Below are 6206 nucleotides of genomic sequence, written 5' to 3'. Positions count from 1 at the left end.
TTAGAAAACGTTTCATGTACAGCTCTTTGGCAAATTCCAACATAACCCTATGTACTTTGTGTATTTATAGCTCTGCTATCAGAGAACGGGGTCAGATGTGAACCTAGTACTAGTATACACGTATTAACAAATGCAAAACTAAATACTTCTGCACCACAATCTTATTTTAGTATATTATTAAAACGGAATATGCTGAAAACCATATGTGATTTTTCTAGAAAGAGTTAAACTATTGAACTTAATTTTGACAGAATAATAAAGCAATAAAAATAAAAATATCATCCTTATGTTTTGATCTCGAGAATCACTTCAGCGACTGGGCCACTCTGGAAACAAGGTTCACCTAGGTTGTATTTTCAGATGACCACGTAGTATGTGCATGTTTTGTGTAAAGCGCAGTCGTGTACCTCAGTGATTTATCTTTAAAATGATAGTATTTTGTTAGAAGATTCTCTGGTGCAAAAATATACGGTGGCTCACCCTTGCCCCGAAGTAAATATACTTTTAACGTCAAGATAGTCCTCTATAAAAGTTAAAAAATTGTGTCTTTTTAAATTATTTCTGTAAACTGAAACTATTTCAGCAAAATCCATTTATCAGGATTTTCATGAAATTCTGAAGAACGTTTAAATTAACCAAGATTCAACGGCTCATGTACACCATCGACATTAGATATTCTTTTATTTTATTTTTTAATAAGGAAGCGCTCATTTTTAAATATAATACTAATACTACACCCCCTCCCCCCACTCGCAACAATGCTAACTTGTTTGTGCAACTTTCTGTTTTATTTTGAAAGCGTAAAAGTGTCCCCATAGTCTTTGCGTCACACTGCTCAGATAGTAATGACCTTACACATTTAGCCTCTTGCGAGAAATCCTCCCAGGCAAGGAGACCAATCATGCAAAAGATTGTCAAAAGCATCTATTATTAAAGGTCGCAAGAGTATCCTTTATACTAAATGTGATTAATCAAAAACCAGTATATTTGGACTGTTTTCATTTCTTTAAGCACCTTAATTAACTATTTTCCCCAATATCATACAATAAATGTTGACTCTTAACAGCTGGTGAACCCGACACACACCGTGTAAATAAATCTGAATACCCTACAATAATGGACTGTCTATGTTGGCGCTCAGGACAGATGTACAGAGCTGAAGCATGCAAGCGCAGTGTGTCAAGCAAACAATTAGCGATAAAGACTAAAATACTCAAGTGTATCTTTTTATTTCTTATATGCTGGGTTAACATGGTTAATATTGAGTCATGTAAGCTATTAGTGTTCAATATTTTTTAATTTATTCTTTATTCATTCATGGGGGGGGGGGATAACAAAAATAAAAGAACCTAGTCTGGGTTCAAGGTTTACTATTATTGGTGCACCATAGTCTTTGGTGCTCAATGTGTGTAAGGTTTGGGTGAAGATGCACCCAAAACATATGGTTCTGGTTCACAGTTTCGGGTTTGGGTGTAAGAGTGCACCAAGCATGTCTGGTTCACTGCCTTTATGATTTATACCCATCTTGGTACAATGGTTTGCTCACAAGCAGACGACAAAGTTTTACTTATTGAATTTCACACAAAAAGTGTAAATTCTATAAAAGAAATAAAGTATCAATATAATGTTTGCGAATTTAGAATAATAAATTACAGGCACACTGCTATATGCAGATGTAGCTTTCTACTTAAATGATAAAATAAATAAGTTCAAACCACGTCATTTTACTGTCACAAAATAACACTCTGGTAGTGTTATTTTATGCAATGGAATTAGTTAAACAACTTTAAAATGTGTTTTACCATAGCCACATCTGATTTTAAGTTGTTTTGTTTTTTTTTTTTTTTTTTTTTTTTTTGTTAGTTTACAACTTTTATTGGATCAATATTCCCTTAGTAACAGAGAACATAATTCCAAAACACTGACAAGAAAGATATAAAAAATAAATTAATAGAGTTTTCACACACTTAATGTTCAGTTCTGTAGGAGTTTCTTTCTTCATTCTAGATATTCAATCTCCCTCATTTATGTGTCCTTAAACTTGTTTTGGCAGATATTTTTCTTACAAGAATTTATTTTTACTTATTATTCTGAAAACCAAAACCAAATGGATACTGGAAATACCATGACTGTAACAAAAATATGATTTTCTTTTGATGTTGAAGATTAGGTATTGTGTCCAAGTGATTAGGTATGGTGTCCAAGTGATTAGGTATGGTGTTCAAGTGATTAGGTATGGTATCCAAGTGATTAGGTATGGTGTCCAAGTGATTAGGTATGGTGTTCAAGTGATTAGTTATGGTGTCCAAGTGATTAGGTATGGTGTCCAAGTGATTAGGTATGGTGTTCAAGTGATTAGGTATGGTATCCAAGTGATTAGGTATGGTGTTCAAGTGATTAGTTATGGTGTCCAAGTGATTAGGTATGGTGTCCAAGTGATTAGGTATGGTGTTCAAGTGAAATTTTGCACAATGACTATAGACATAATTAGGTTTTGTGTGGCTTCATTATCTAGGTACAAGAAGTAGTCATACAAACTTTCAACTGGTTCCACAAATTTTGAGTATGTAGCTAATTTACAGCATGATTTTATAGCAAAAAACTGAAGTTGAAGACTGATTTACTATTGTAATTAAAGGATTAAAAATCATTTCCCAGTATGTTTAATGAATACTAATTTATTCTGAACATTTGGCAATGTCTGTCATGATAATGCTTTGACCCATCAAACAAAATATGGTTAAAAGATCACTGTAAGTGATGTTTTCAACATCCCAGGACAGGTTATGATTTCAATTGTAATATTCATATGAAAGTATAACAAAGTCCTGTGAACAGCCTCCTGGGAATTTCATGTTAATTGATTGTTATGGATGTAATTCAGTCTATTTAACATTATTGCTGTTCATATAATGATATACAATGTTGATACAATAAGAAAACCAGGTATAATAAGAAGCTGATAGATCTAAAAGTTAAAATATTTTGAATCTTCAGTCTATTTAACATTATTGCTGTTCATATAATGATGTACAATGTTGATACAATATGGAAACCAGGTATAATAAGAAGCTGATAGATCTAAAAGTTAAAATACTTTGAATCTTCTGTAATTACTAAATCAATGATATGTCAAAATTAATGCAACAGATGAATTAAACTCATAAAAAATTATTTATTTCTTTTTTTAAATAAGGACTACGCAAATAAACAAAACAGATTTTCTATGATTACAGCACAGGTGTCTGATAATTATCCAATAAAAAAATATGGAAAAAATTACTAAAACACTAAATAACCATATTTATACTATAAATACACACAATACGCCATCTCTTCTCCCTATTTGACTGTTGTATTGCGGCTTTATCTGGTCTCAAAGATACGGTTATTTTGCATTTTCTCAAACTTCTCTTTTTCATGGATTCGTAAATTGAACCATAGCAATTACTTATGAAGCATATGTTTTAGAAAATGTATTGGGACAAACTAATTTCATTGGAGTAAATGGAGACTGAAATCAAAACTTTCAAAAATATTAATCTGGTTTTTTTTGCTTGACTATAACAATTTGATTAGGAAATAAATGCACGTAGAATTTCAACAGTTTTTTCATTTAATGAACTGAAAATCTAATGCTTTACTTGTAAAAAGACTTGTAAAAGAAAAGCAGAGCACATTTTAAAGTCTTGCATCATATGATGTGACAAAACAAAATCATGGGGATAAATGCCTTTATGTAATATTTATGAAGCTGACAAGGACATGATTTGTTAACATTAATTTTCTAAGCTCCATTTTGTGATTCATAATGGTGATGATGTTGAATCAAAAAACTGTTGTCCATTCTTTCATCTGTATTGGAGTTTCTTTTCAAATTTTGCCATCATACTGGGTCACTTTAATAATGACCACTTGATTTGTTCCTTTGCTGACTGCAGGACCTGTGCAACTGTCTGTTCTCCTAACGGAATATCATCTGATCGCACTGCAACTTTGGATACAATGCTAGAGGCATCTGAGTCAGGTATTATCCCTTCATCACAGATTTCATCGACTGCTAAAAATACTGTATCCATGTTCTCTAACAGCACCCTTTTTTCTACATTTTCGCCTCAGAATCTGATTTATGGTTTCATATAAAGCATTCAGCACACTTGCCAAAGTTAACTCATTTTCTAGTGAACTGCCCACAACATAGAAAAACAGATCCACATTGCTCTTGTAGACACAGGTCAATCCCTCAAACATAATAATTTCCGCATTGGCTCTCTGCGTCTTGCTAAACAAATTTTTCTCAAACTGTTTTTGCTCCTTTGCTGTAGGGAATGTATCATCATAGTATTTAGCCAACAACCTGTTGCCATCATTATCAAGGCTGGCAATGGCCTTTATAGTGTATAAAGACGGCTCCAAATTGCCCGAATCCATGTCTGACGTGGACTTGATCTTTCTTCGTTTTTCCCAAAGAAGATTCCTAAACCAACTTTAAGGTTGGTTGAGCCATTTTTGTATTTAGCGCCTTGAACAAAGACTGGAAAGTGACAAAGTTCGTGAACGCTGACCGCCTTTTATACTATTATTATTGACCAATCATAATTTAGCACTTGCGATCATCGGGCAAGTAAGAATTACTGACCAATCAAAATCAAGCATCAAATATTCTCTGCTGAAAGTGACGTAATCGTATAAACATGAAGACCCTAGCACACGGGACACGCTAAATAATTAATTCTACAGATTTCCACACGAATAATTAGAAATAAAATGTAACTACACAAGGCGTCAACCATTTAAGATGTAAGTAGACAAACTGTGTGATCAAAATGTCAAATCAATTCAAAATACGTTTCTTCCAACATCCGTCGACAAGCACATCGTAGCGGTAATGCACAACATGTGCTCCGCATGAATGAACGTTCAAATCACGTCTGCCGAAATAAGTCTTCATGTCTGTGAATTAAAACTGGGACATTTTAAGCATAAAAAGTACATATAACTAATATGGTCATTCCTAGTTGCATGAAGTAGTTCACTTCATGAACAAGATCTATAGAACAATATATATATTACGATGGTGCAGTGAACGAGAAATGCACTTGCTGTAAACATGCTAAAGTTGACGCTGTTGACTTAAACCAAATATACCGGCATAACAATACTCAAATTTTAATCGCCACTTTATCACTGGTATGGTGCTGACATTCCTTTAACTATACATGTATGGGTTTGACAAGGGGATCCATTACCATTAATTTGTGGTTTTTAATCTGAACATAAGCTGCTACAATCTAGGCACATAGACGTGCATAACAGAGTTTTCAAAGAAGAGGAGATTTATCCAGATGATGATTACCTTGGAAAATACGTTATAAACTCGTGCACACTAATAGATCAGACAGCATTGTTACGGATATGCGAAAATTCCAAATGATCGTTCACCAATCCTGTGTTATCCTTGAGGGGTAAGGCTCACTATCGGCAATAATACGTTACAGTTCGCACACAGATCTTTGTATATAGTCATGAAATTTGATCGGTGTTCAGTTGCAATCACCAAAGGCTGACGGTTCATCCAGGCAGATGTGTCACACGTGTATTTTTATGCTTCATTGAATATTTTCTTTTTCTTTCATTTATATGATGTGCACGTTCACCTTTGTTACTTACGCTATCACCTCCAAAAAGTGCATTGTGGTTGTAATAACCTAATTTTGTTACCAAGATGGCTTTGTTATTTGGATTATGTAACGTCAAAGCAAGCCCGATAATAAAACAAAAAAAAAAAAATAAAAGAAATAATAAAAAAAACATGTTATTTCATTTTAAGTACAGACAATAAAATAGTTATGAACTATGAGAGGGAAAGAAAAGAAAAACCATTAATTTGGATTGATTTCGTGGATCGGAAAGGCATTAATAATTCCGTTCTAAGCAATGTAACTAGTTTACCCTCTTGGTACTCTTCTAATGGTATTCTTATTGGACAGATACACGATATTTTACCGTCCCCTTATCATGTCAGCTAGCGAGAGTTCCCTTCAAATTAATTGCAATTAAGGTAACCGAAGTTATTTTTGAATGGTACGTATCGTTCAGTGAGAAAATAAGACAATACATTTCATGGGAAAATTGCATATATTTGTTAAAGAAAATGCTAACCTTGTATTCACTTTTCATTCATTTTACAAAGTTAATATCGGATG

At 33.3% G+C, this 6206-nt stretch overlaps 1 pseudogene; it reads right to left on the bottom strand.

Moving 5' to 3' along the window:
* Window positions 1-2186: 2186 nt before the first annotated feature.
* Window positions 2187-5780, bottom strand: LOC149777129 (coatomer subunit zeta-1 pseudogene; annotated as a pseudogene).
* Window positions 5781-6206: the final 426 nt, after the last annotated feature.

The sequence above is a fragment of the Sinohyriopsis cumingii genome, chromosome 18 (genome assembly GCF_028554795.1).
Source record: "Sinohyriopsis cumingii isolate HCF-2022 chromosome 18, ASM2855479v2, whole genome shotgun sequence".
Classification (NCBI taxonomy): Eukaryota; Metazoa; Mollusca; class Bivalvia; order Unionida; family Unionidae; genus Sinohyriopsis; species Sinohyriopsis cumingii.
This window is presented reverse-complemented; position numbering and strand designations above follow the sequence as displayed.